The sequence below is a fragment of the Stenella coeruleoalba genome, assembly GCF_951394435.1.
Source record: "Stenella coeruleoalba genome assembly, chromosome: 13".
NCBI classification, from domain to species: Eukaryota; Metazoa; Chordata; class Mammalia; order Artiodactyla; family Delphinidae; genus Stenella; species Stenella coeruleoalba.
The window spans coordinates 89,732,085-89,743,283 of record NC_137159.1 but is presented as its reverse complement, the minus strand read 5'-3'; positions in this window follow the sequence as shown (position 1 = coordinate 89,743,283).

The following is an 11,199-nucleotide window of genomic DNA, read 5'->3' as shown; positions in this document are numbered from 1 at the left end:
TTTAAAACCATCTGTGGGCTGAGCAGACATTTCATTCTTTTATATGAGCCCAGGCCTGGGGCCAGGCAAGCAATGGTCCGCATCGGCCAGTTTCCACCAGAGGGCTCTCTTGTATGAGGTGTCATCTAGTCATCGCTGCATACCTGTGGTCCTTCCAAGCACACTTAGAGGAATATAGGGGATTGTAAATACTGCTGCAATGAACACTGGGGTGCATGTATCTTTTTGAATTACAGTTTTCTCCAGATATATGCCCTGCATCATATGATAACTCCATTTTTAGTTTTTTAAGGAACCTCCATACTGTTCTCCACAGTTGGTGCACCGATGTACATTCCCACCAACAGTGCAAGAGGGTTCCCTTTTCTCCACACCCTTTGCAGCAGTGGTCCCCAACCTTTTTTGGCACCAGAGACCGCTTTCATGGAAGACAGTTTTTCCATGGACGAGGGTGGAAGTTGGTCAGGCAGTGATGCGATCGCTGGGGAGCGATTGGGAGCAGCAGACGAAGCTTCACTTGCTTGCCTGCCACTCACCTCATGCTGTGCAGCCTGGGGGCTGGAGACCGCTGCTCTACAGCTTCTATTATTTGTAGACTTTGGCCATTCCAAGCGATATGAAGCCATAACTCACTGTAGTTTTGAGTTGCATTTCTCTAATAATTAGCAATGTTGAGCATTGATTTCATGTGCCTGTTGGCCATCTGTATGTCTTCTTTGGAGTAATATCTATTCAGATCCTTTGCCCATTTTTGGATTGGGTTCTTTGTGTTTTTGATATTAAGCTGTATGAGCTGTTTGTATATTTTGGAAACTAATCCCTTGTCGGTCACAACATTTGCAAATATTTTCACTCATTCTGTAGGTTGTCTTTTCATTTTGCTTATGGTTTTCTTTGCTTTTCTTTTCTTTTCTTTCTAAACTTAAAAGCTTTTAAGTTTAATTAGGTGCCATTTGTTTATTTTTGTTTTTATTTCCGTTACCCTAGGAGACAGATCCAAAAAGATTTTGCTGAGATTTATGTCAAAGACTGTTCTGCCTATATTTTTCTCTAGGAGTTTTACAGTACCCAATCTTACATTTAGGTCTTTAATCCCTTTCAAGAAGATACATGCACTCTAAAGTTCATTGCAACACTATTTACAATAGCCAAGACATGGAAGCAATCTAAATGTCCATCGATAGATGAATTGATAAAGATGTGGCATACACACACACTCACACACACACACACACACACACACACACACACTAGAATGTTATTAGCCATAAAAAAGGATGAAATAATGTCATTTGCAGCAATATGAATGGACCTAGAGATAATCATACTAAGTGAAGTAAGCCAGATAGAGAAAGACAAATATCATATGACATCACTTATATGTGGAACCTAACAAAATGATACAAATGAACTTATTTACAACAGAAATAGACCCACAGACATAGAAAACAAACTTATGGTTACCAAAGGGGAATGGGTGGGGGAGGGATAAATTGAGAGTTTGGGATTAACATATACACACTACTATATATAAAATAGATAACTAGCAAGAACCTACTCTATAGTACAGGGAACTAACTCAATATTTTGTAATAACCTCTGAAAAAGAATATATATATATATGCATATATATGTACACACACACACACACACACACACACACATAGGACTGAATCACTTTGCTGTACACCTGAAACTAACACAAAATCAACTGTACTTCAATAAAAATATTATTTAAAAAATTAAAAACAACAAAAAAAAGAATATAGGGAAAGCTTTACTAAGGATCAAATGCTAGTTTTGCAGAGTAACCCAGACACTTGAATTAGATCTTAGTACACTAATATGAACCCTACAGAATATTAGGCAAATTAATCATATATACATTTGAGAAAGAACCAATCATACAATATAAAAGCCTTGCGTTTCCACAGGAATACCAACGACACACTCCATAGCAGTGATGTACAATAAAAAAGCAAATTCACATTTACCATAGAATCATTGGTGGTCACTGTGACCATCACAGAGGCACAATGATTGAATGTGCTAGAGATCTTCTGCTCACTTTCCAGAGCTACCCTCAGCCACATTTACCTGCTTAGTTTCCCGGAGAGCTGACCTGTATGTACAGTCCACAGGCTCTCCCGCCTTCTGGCTTCCCATCAGCTCAGTCAGTGAGTGTTTACTGCTCTGCATGCCAACGAGGGGCACGGTGATCCTTGACCCAAGGTCGCAGCTCCTGTCAGATCACATACTTCACAAAGTTTTCTCTCTGAGTTTGAGTCCTATTAGGAGCCAGCTCAGGCCTGAGGAGATGATGCTTCTGTCCCCCTCATTACTCACCTGCGGTGTAGCATTATTCCTTTGGATTCCTTACACTCTGCTCTTACACCTTTGCCAGCAGTGCCTTTATCAATAATTTTCTGTCAAACTCAGAACCATACAGTTAGCACCATTCTTCTGATTTTACAGATGAGGAAGCTGAGACAGGATGCAGTTAGAAGCTTCTCAGAGATCACTCAGCTGGCATGTACCCAGGCCCAAATGCATGTTTGTCTTGCTTTAAATCAGTGCTTGTGACTACTCTCATGCCTCCTCAAAGACACGTTCCATGTAGGAGAATGCCATGAGCCATATGGATTCAGATCAGAAATCCTAAGACTTTGCAAGAAGGATTGATATCTGGAGGCCAACTGCATGGAGTGGTGGGAATACGCATTGTGTTTGTGACAGTCATTAGGGCCATTCACCAAATATCTCCAGGTCTTCTTCCAGGGACTCACCTGATTGAGCTTTTCCATCTCCTTACACTCAGGCATGACCATGCAACTTTCTCTGGCCAGTGGAGGTGCAGGGGAAATGTCATGTGAGTATTCCAGGAGAAATCTCCAAAAACCAGTGTGTGAGTCAGCTCTCTTCTTTTCCATTTCACAGTAATTGGGGGGAATACTGACAATACCTCCCTCACCCTGGGGTTCTGAGTTTGGATGACATAAAATAGAGGCCCCTCCCATCTGGCCTTTGAGGAGCATGTATATTATGGAGAAGCTTCTTTGAGCCGCTGAGATTTGGGGGTTGCTTGTTACCACAGTGTAACTGAGCCTACCTGACTGCTGCAGGCTGAAGGATGGGTAGAAGCTGGATCTGGAGAAGAGATGCAAAGAGCAGAGTAAAATGCAAGTCTTATCTCAAAAATGACAGTGAGCATTGTGTGCTATTGAGGTGGATGAGGAACACATAAGGAATACCACATGCAGAAATGAGGAGCTAGACTTCAAGAGAAAGTTTCACTTTGGGTTCATGGAGACTCCAGTGTCTGCCTGAGCATTTCGGGCTGTGATGGCCAAACAAAGCCATTAAAAGCCCTGGTTTATCCAAGGATGGACCACAGGCTCTGCTCTAGGAGACTTCCAGAGGAGAAAATCAGCCACGTCCTCCAACGACATGCAATGAGAGACTCTCCTACAGCTGTGCCCTCGGGCAAAGCTGTCGGCTTTCATTCTTTCCTCCAAGGTTTAGGAAAGCACCTTTCACTTTTTATAGACCTAAAATTACTAAGTGGTCCTTGCAATTCCCTTCTGTGGGTGGAAGAGTCTAATGATCAGGAGATCTGAAGCCAAGACCACTGCGTAGGCATGCATATTCAGCGCAAAATGATTCACACTTGCCAGAGCTTGTTAAATACAGATATTCTGCCGTATCGGTTAACACACAGGGTTGACCGCCTCGTCTGCTCCCTTCCTTCCCCTCTTGGAACTCTTGGGGGTGATGAAGTGAATCACAGGGGTGCAAGTCAAACCACAGCAAAATGGAGATTCATAAAAAAAAATCCATTGCCTTGAGAGGACATTTGGCTGGGAGGTTCTGGCACATGTGTGTTTAGGGGGAGGTGTGTGCCTTCACAGTGGCTGGGAAAGAAACGTGGACAAACAGGTCACATTGGAGCTTCCTCACACAGACCTAGAAAGAGAGAGAATTGGAGGTTGCACCAGTGCTGGGAGTGAAAGCTGATGTTTCGAGATCCATTGTACTGAAGACAGAAACTAAAGTTGAGCTACAATTAATCCGACAATAGGTCAGGGGTGCAGAAGGGAAGACAGATCTGAACATTTCTCCACTAAAAATATGCTAAAATTCAGAATAAATTGATTTCAAGTTTTAAAAAGTGTTAAATGATTAATAATAAAAAGCAGAAGACTACAGTAGGAGCTGAAGCAAATGTCACAGAAAGGTTTCAGTTTTGAAGGAATGTCTCTGGCTTTATCTCATCCTCACGTGCTCCAATTGTATATATTACGACAAAAGAAAAAAGAACAGAAGGATTTCACAGATTAGGTTGTGAGAATTCAGTGGATTCTCTAGGAAGTCTGGGATTCCACTGCTGGAAAAAGAAGTTTGTTGAGAAAAACTGAGGCTGCTATTGGAATGAAGCAGAACTTTCTTCAATATCTGCTCATTACCCATTCTACAGTGTGCAGATGAAAGTTTAACAAAAGGTTAGAGCTAGATTATTCATGAATGGGGCCCTTGCTTTCCCCAGAATGCAATGGAAAGAGAACAGATCAGTTTTGCTCCCTCAAAACACAATTGACATTTACAAACACTCAACGTTAGATGAGATACTGCTTACTCATTTTCAAGAACCTATTTTTTTTTAAGCTGTTATATTGTTTTGTCTTCAGTAAATCTGAACTTGAGTCAGTTGCTTAAGGAATCTAAGAATGATTACAGTGTGATTTTGGAAACAAAACTAAATTTCAAATAACAACAGAGAGGTAATACTAAGATGAAAGAGAAACTTATTATGTTGTAAATCAAAATTTTAAATAAAGTTATAGATACCTGTTTTTCAAAGAAAACAAAAAAAACAAAAAATTAGACGTAATGTTTACAATAAAATAAAGTGTGCTGGAAATAGAGGCATCTAGGCCATAACTGTATTAGAGCTACATTGGTTCCCCCTCACTGAGATTAAAACAATACAGTCTTCCACAGTGCAGAAGAGACTAGAAGAGGAAAGGGGTGGCCAGGCCTACAATGGTTCTGGGGTTTAGCCCCCAGAGAAGTGGCTGTGTACAAGGTGAAGGCTGCTGCAAGGAAAAGTGAACATAAGGGCACCTTTGTCCATCTTGCTTCTGCAGAATACAAAGTTTCAGATTTGTTGCATTTTTAGTTGAAAATTTATTATAAATTTTTACTTAAAAAAGAGAAAACTCACAGTGTTTGAACTGACAAAGTCTGCTGTGTTCAAAAATCAGGGAAGAGGAGAAAAAATAAAGTTGAAACATTTGGTGGACTTGAAGCACCCGCCCACCCCCGTACTCCCATCACCACCAAAAACAGAAGAAAAAGCTGCGATTACAAAAGCACCTTTCTGTATGATTTGTGCTTGGGGAGAGATCATGGTAGAATTATGAGCTGCTGAAACTCTTCTTAGACCTTTGACTTAGATAACTGAAGTTATCTACTTAATAGATAGGTTTTCTAAGTTTCTATTTTCATTTTGTCTTACTTAGTAAAGGTGGTCTTCAGTGCTTCCAGAATTGCTCAGTTGCACCATTTCCAAGACATTATTTTCCTTCGTATTGAATACGGCTGGTTACAAAGTAGTTGTGCTGTTGCAGAGCCTATGGGTCACACATCTTTTAGCAGGGAAATGCATGTAGTAGGTGGGCGCAGGCCTTACTTCAGGACTTGTCTTTGCTCCAACACCTGTTCTGTGCAGGTTTTCCATCACTTTAGCCCTACCTTCACATCCAGCCTCAGTTGCTTTCACTCCTTCTTGTCACTTTCCTTGTAGCCATACCTATGGAATAGCAGCCCCCAAATGTGATATAATCTCTCACTTATTCTGGGCATTGTACTCTAACTCCAAACACCTTTCTGTTCTGGGACAACTTCCTTCTTTCCTCTTGAAAAGGCAGCCCATGTGTCCCCACCTCAGACATGTCTGTCTGCCACCCCAGCGTCTCCTGGACAGTCTGGGCACTCACTGCACCTCTTTATGTCTGTTTCTTTCTTCTGTGCAGGAGCACGTCAGAGATTGCGGTGGCAGCTGTAACCAGCTGCTGTGCGCACGCATGGCTCAGCTCTAGATTCCTGCCTGCCACTCTAAAAGTGTTTGCAGTTTAAAATTCACATGAAGATTTTCCTTAGGAAGAGAACAGTTGGCTTGAGGAGCCTCTTGAGCCTAGTTCATTTCTGTGTTCTGCAGCCATTGAGACCCAGGTCTAAGCCATGATTCTGCCCCTAGCAGCACTGTGGCCCTGGGAGGTCACTTGGTGTTTCTCAGCTTAAGTCCCAGCATGAGTGACACTTTCTCATGGCCTTGTCAGTTGTATCTGGTGAATAATAACAAGCACACAAAACATTTAGTTTTCTGGAACCTGGAACGCAACAGTTCCTTGCTAAGTATCAGCTGTGTTGACAAGATTGGACTGAAAGGAGCTTCCAGAAGTAATGGGAATATCGTTGAGGTAAAGGGTATAGAAGAAAAACATCTGCTGTAGTGTGTCTTTTGTTGAAAGGCACATTTTATCAGCTATTCAGCAAGAAAAGAAGCACTGCCTATAGACACTGAGGTCAGTCTTTGAAGAGAAACATGTTCTAATAGCCTTTAAAATTATCTACATCATGCTTTTTATGGGCCTATACACCTGGAAATTCTGGAGAAAGAAGACTTTGAGTGGGATCAAGAGTAATGACTCACGTGTTTTGATCTAGGGTCCAAAAGTCAGGAGCACTCCTGCGATTTGTGGATTTCAAACGCACCAGGATGCCGCAGGAGCGCACTTTCCTGCCCTCCAGGAGTCCAGCAAGTTCCTGTGGCCACAGTGTATCCAGAGAGCCATTCTATTAATTCACTGAGAGACAAGAATGTTGCCCACTTAAGCAATGGTTTTCCTTTTATATAGAAAGACATTATTTATCTAAATGTCACTTTCGAAGCTATTGGTTCACATAGCTCATTTTCAAAATTTTCTCAAATTATCAGGGCCATAGTTAATGTCACTGGCACCTAAAAGACGAGAGCTTTTTTTAGAGAAACACTTTGTGAGAGGACAAAATCACCATATTTCAAACTTTAATGTCTCATATTATGCATTGGTAAGTTAGAAATGAACACGCTCCCCTGCCAGCCCTCGTCATAGCTAATGATCAAGATCTCCTGCCTGAGCTTTTTAAAACCCAGCATTTGCTGGCTGACTGTGGGCAGTAGGTAGCACAGCTAACACCTCATTTCTCTTTGCCATATTGCCACACAGGTGAGGACAAACCTGAAGCAGCGTGGCTGGCGAGTGGCTGAACACAATGGCAGCAGCAGACCTGGTTCTGGTCTCTCCTAATTTTTGCATATTGTCATCTTGATTTAACACAGGTGCCCCAACTGTGGGAATTAGGGGGACATCTCTTTCTGGGTGAGCACACAGCGCTGTAAAGGACTTTTGTTTCTGCGATTTGCAGGCTTTGGAATATAGTGTGTCTACACACTGAGGCAGGTGGTTCTGTAGAAGCACCACATGTGTGGGTCTCAGGCCCACAGTGGCTGAGTCTCCTCACTGCCTGGCCCACTGCCAATCTGGACCATGCAAAGCTTCGCCCAACACATCTTTAACTTCTGAGCACATCTCTTCCCCAGCCGCAGGTGACAAATTGACAGTGGAGCCAAAGGGAACAGGCTCCAGGAAATGGGACGTAATTCTTAGAAATGACGGGTTGAGTCTTCGACAAGCCTGGTGGATGGAGGCAAGCTTGTGTAATGAGGAAACACAATATGTGTCTTTTAATTAAATATTAAACCATAATGGAATGAGTGTAGAGAAGTGCCTAACATGGCTCAGCTCCGGATGGCAGATGTGGAAGTGCTGCGGTTTCGATCTGAAGGAGCAGAGCCAGGGTGAGGGGCTGGGGACTAAGGGATGGGCTGCACTCCCGGCCCCCTTCAGTCAGCCCTGCACCAGTTTTATTTATTTTCTAAATAAGGATTCTCTTTGAAAAATGATTTAAACAACTCATTCCAATTTCCTATTTTACAAATGAAATGTAATGAAGCCCAGAGTGGTGAGCTGGTTTGGTCACAGTCATCTGCTGCTCAGTCTTCTTTCATCTACGAAAGTAGAAAAGCAGCGAAACCTCTTGTGGTGACGGAATTTACATGTAACACTGTTGTCTCCCATCCTCCATCCAGCTGTTCTGCTCATGTGGGGATGGCTAAAGTCCTCATCTTTTGGGGAAGGGGTGGCTAGAAAGGGACTAGCTCTTGATTACTTCAGATGTAACGCAGTTGTAAACAGCATAAGTTTTAGTGTTGTTATTTTTGTGCTTTTTGTCACGGTAATGACCAACAGCAAATTACTTTTCATTTACCTTGCAAAGACAAGACTCCATATTTCACACGGTTGAATTTTTTGGATCCTATTCATTGAATAATGGTAGAGTTTTACTATACTAACAGTGACATTTGAACCGGTAACTCTTCCAGCTTTAGATCAGAGTCAAAAGTGGAAATGAAAGAAACAATGACCCACAAAGGAAACAGTGGACTGTTTACTTAATTCCTGCCTGTCCTAGGTAACATTCAACGCTGGCAGTGATGGTCCAGCCCCACATCTTGCTCATAGGTGAGACAGGTCCTATGACCTAAGGCCTCCATAAGTTGGTTTCTTTCTGTTCACTCAATTTTAGTTCTAATTTCCAAGGAACACTATTTTCTAGGTTAGGAGCATTTTCTGTAATTAAATAAGTGTTCTAATTTACATTTAATTTAAATTAAATTCATTCTTTTAATTTAACTATGTTTTTTCCCCAGTTTTATTGAGCTATGATTGACGTATAACATTGTACAAGTTTGTGTACAACATAATGATTTTATATTTGTATACATTGCAGAATGATTGCCACAATAAATTTAGTTGATGTCCATCACCTCACATATTATATTTTTCTTGTGATAAGAAGTTTTAAGATCTACAATCTTATCAACTTTCAAATATAGAATCCAGTATTGTTAACTATAGTCATTATACTATATGTTATCAATACATTCCTGACTGTGTCCTTCTGGGTGGCCAATCATCCCAAATACCTAGGACAGTCCTGGCAGACTGGAGCAGCTGGTCACCTACTGTGACATAACTTCCACTACCAATTGGAACTTAGCCGAAGCAGAGTGTTTTCAAGCTAGGTTAGTTTCCAAGTCTTTATACCTGGTACTCCTAAGCTCTACACTTGTGTTCTGGTTTACCAGACTGCTTCCAGCCCCACACAGTGGAGTCACACTGAAACTCCACTGCATGTGTCCAACTTAGTAAAGTAGCAAACATACACAAAGAAAGTTGCCACGGGTCCTTGGAGCTCCACCTCGGTGCAGACCCTCTTTGTACACACTGCCTTATCTCCATGGAACTGGGAGGTACTAACCCCACAGTTTTACCTGGAGATTAGCAGATTAAGGAGCAATGGGGCCACTTGAACTCCTTGAGGAAGTTAGTAGCTCCTTTATTTCCCGCCTGGCCCCTGAGGCGCCACCGCCGATTGTGATTTATTCCTTAATCATTTTACCGCCTCCCGTTAATTACTTGGATCTAGTCTGGGCTTGCACAGCCCTGTTCAGAGGAGCTGATTTGCAGAAACCTGATCAGGGCTCTCCTAGTTAAAGAGAAGTTCTTTGCTAATGGTAATAGAGCACGGAAAAAAGCTGGAGCTATAGGAAGACCTTGGCATTCAAGAACCAAGGGTGCTACGGGGCTGGCTGAGAACCCTGGGTGGAGGGGAGAGAGAGCTTACTCTCACTGATTCAGCAATTTTACTTACTTAAGGGTGTGGTGACACTTGGGGCTTCTCAGGGCCTCTCTCATAGAGTCAATAAAGAGCCATATTTATTTTAACTCTCCTTCTGCACCTTTTGCCAGATGAACATGGGGGAAAGGCGGGGACAGGGATGTTGACGGAGGAAAGGTAAGATAAAGTCTGAATCCATTATTTATTGAGCATCTACCAGAAACGATTCACCACAAAACAGTTATTTCCTGAGATGGTGGGTGATCCTGTAACTGGCCCAGTGGAACAAATAAAGCGACTAGCAGCTGGGATCCTGTTTCTGGAAGATTCTTCCTCAGTCAGTCTTATTCTGCAGTCGTGCCTCATTCCACCTCTTTATTCAGTGCACTCTCCCCTCAGTGCACACACATGCACGTACACATGCCTGTTCAAACACACACACACACTACCCACAGCAGGTTTCAGTCTTATCCTGAGAGTCAGAGCAGTGTCAGTATCAGTTTGGATAATTGTTTGATCTTGGGTCACTTCACCCATTGGCTTCTAATTCTACTAAGTTATTTGTCACTCTCTGCACGTGCTAGAGGATCCCATGCCTATCAGCCTTTGGAAACGTTATGCTCTCTGCCTCAAATGCAACCCTCCCCTTCCATGAAAACTAATTCCCATTGATCCTTTTGGACTCAGAAGCAGCTCATGACTGTGGCTGGGCGTCACGAATCTTGAGTGAGAGGGTCTGGATCTAAGCATGGTTCTGTGGGTCAGTAGCTGTGTGACCATAGGCCACCTGCTTCATCTCAGCAAGCCTCCACTTTCGCCTACTGATGGAATGATGTGATGGTAATAACTGTAGCCAAACAGAGTTGTGTAAAGGATGGTGATGGGCCGAAGAGCACCAGGGGCCTCTAGCTGGGGCACCTTACCATGGCAGCTCCTGGGGCCTTGACAGCCCGCAAGCCTCCTTTTGCCGTTACTCATACTGACTGTTCACCATTATTGCCTTTGCAATCTCGGCCTCAGAGTGTCCCTCCATCAAATACCTTCACGGTAGTGCTTGCAAGTTCCAGCTCAGAAGAGGAGACATCCAAGTGCAATGTGTGTTGACTAGTTAGGGGGAACAAGAAGACACCAGGGACGCAAGCCAAAAATCAGCTAAAGAGACCGGATGCCACAAGAGAGAGGGCCTGTTTCTTGGCAATTTTAATGAGGATACAGTATATCCAGGCAGTTTATCAAGTAGGACTTGGATTTAACCTAGGCTCATTCTAATTGTGTCTGGTTTTCCATGAACATCTCTCATCAGGGAACCCAAACTTATTCCTTGAGGCTGAGAACACCTTTGTATAAATATACATATCTGCCTCTGATTTCAGGAAACCATTAAACTTTTTAGGCTTTCCTATTCTGCAAATTCAG